We start from the raw sequence: 2,308 nt of genomic DNA, 5'->3' as shown, positions 1-2,308 counted from the left end.
TAAGTGCTTTATATTACACTATAAATGGAACTGTTTGCCCCCATCTTCAGCTGACACAAATCATAATCTTAAATTTAGCACTGGAAAAGTTTTGCATTTTAAATAAATAGTGCCTTAATACTCATTCATCAAATTTTCAAAAAGTAGTCAGTTTATCAGAAGGTAGTCAATTTTAGTTGAAATTAATATAAAGTTGTGACTTATGGAACTTATGGAACTTGTGTGTGTGTGAGTGTGAGTGTGTGTGTGTGTGTGTGTTTTTGTGTGTTTACCTGAAGTTGCAGTGTTGTCTACACCTAACAGTTAATTTCATTCACAAGTACTTACAGTATACCCAGCTTCTACCTGTCATTTCATGCTGTATGTGCCGTGTGCCATAAATAAATTAACCAAGCTGACCAAGTTTGTCTGACGTTCAGAAAAAAATAATTCTGTTTTTTATAGCAGTCCAAATTACTAGAGACTTGTACTGTAATTTAAAAAAAAATCATTATCCTGATATCATTTATCTGGTATATTTCTACAAACTTTCCACACAAATTCCTAAATTAAATAAAAAAAAAAAATATATATATATATATATATATATATATATATATATATATATATATATATATATATATATATATATATATACGTATATAGGTATATACGTTCAAATATATGTATATACGTTCATGTATATACGATCAAGTTCAAACTGCATACATTTTGTATATTAAAAATATATTTCTACATATTACTCCTGGTTCTCCCTGGAAATGGCCCAAGAGTTGATGTTTTTAATATAAGTACATTAATGTCAGGCAGCAGAGACAGTGATAGTTGCAGGTTAAGAGCACTTATTTAAAAACAGACAAACAAATTTAAATCGTAAGGCAGACTTCAGGTCCGAATACAGATAGACGTCGGGTGATGTGCAAACAGAGTAAATGGGACAAAAAAGACATATGTTAACAAACAGTCATGTTTGTCAATGATTCTTTGTTACCTGGAGTGGGGAGAAACAAATACCCCTGTGTCAAAGAAATTGTTCAAGAAAATAGTGGGTTTATAAAAATAATTTACACATGAAAAGTTTAAATATGTAATTTAAGAAAATAATAACTATATTGAAAAGATTCTTTTTAGATAAAAGTTTTAAGTAGATAACAAAAATATTAATTATTCATCCACATCTGATGTTTTTCCTCAGGAAGATAAGAATTTTAGTATATTGTCACATAAAATGAATGAAGCTTCATTATTAAATGTATCAATTTAATCAATATCACTGTATTAAACAAAGATAAAAAAAATAATAATTCAAAAATTTTAAAAATGAAACGGAGCTGCAAATTTTACTTCTTAATGTTAATGTAAAGATTTACAGTTAATGTCTTCATATTGAAGTCCTGTCCATGTTCAGATTGAAGGGGTTTGGCTCATACAAATACTTACAGATTTGTAACTGATCGTTCTAGAAATTTATTCAAGGGAATACTTTTTGATGATGTGGAGAATAATTACTACTGCCTCAATTCTAAACCCCCCCCAAAAAACCCCAAATGAGTGACTCTGATACTGGAACATTAAGCTGCATGAGTACTGTGAGATTGTTTCATTTCTCAAAATTACTGCCTCTGGGGACCTCATTATACGCCCCTCAATATCCGCTCATCAATAGTAGGCTTGTCTAAGGATCATATTGCTTTCCAAAGTTGTTCAAAATCTTTCATTGTAACTTCACTCATGGTGCTACAATCCACCCTAAAATTGCCCATTCATGACCTTTCATATGACTAGACATGTGCATAATTGTAAATGAATGTACGTATGAACTTATGTCAGTTACAGTTATGCTGCAGTCTCATGTAACACTTTAGCTGTGATATTGGAGCAGGCTGATAGCATTTCTCTCATTTTTGCTTCTTTCTCTTTTCTTTTCTCTTGTACTCCTCACCTCTATTCCGGAGGAATTCTGCCTCTGGGCTTTTTAATATTCCCGGGCTCCAGTGCAACCCAGCTAACCCGAGCTGACACCACAGATTAAGCGCAGACAGCAGGAATGTCGCAGAGCTTTAATGCTACGTGGAGAGCCGCCAACTCAACGTCTTCAGTGAAGAACCGAGGGAACAGGGAGTACGTTACAGAGGCCCCATTGCAGCATTGAAAATAGTGCTAGGACAAGACCTCATTTCCCAGAAGCAACCTGAGAATATAAAAAATGCCAAAGGCTAGCCAGGACCTGAAGCAAGCTGCAAGTGTGGGATGAGAATTTGTTAATGAGATGAAAGGAAAGAACAGGGGCATTTAACAATGCTTTACA

Source organism: Tachysurus vachellii, chromosome 26, assembly GCF_030014155.1.
Source record: "Tachysurus vachellii isolate PV-2020 chromosome 26, HZAU_Pvac_v1, whole genome shotgun sequence".
Lineage (NCBI taxonomy): Eukaryota > Metazoa > Chordata > Actinopteri > Siluriformes > Bagridae > Tachysurus > Tachysurus vachellii.
Note: the sequence above shows the minus strand (reverse complement) of the source record.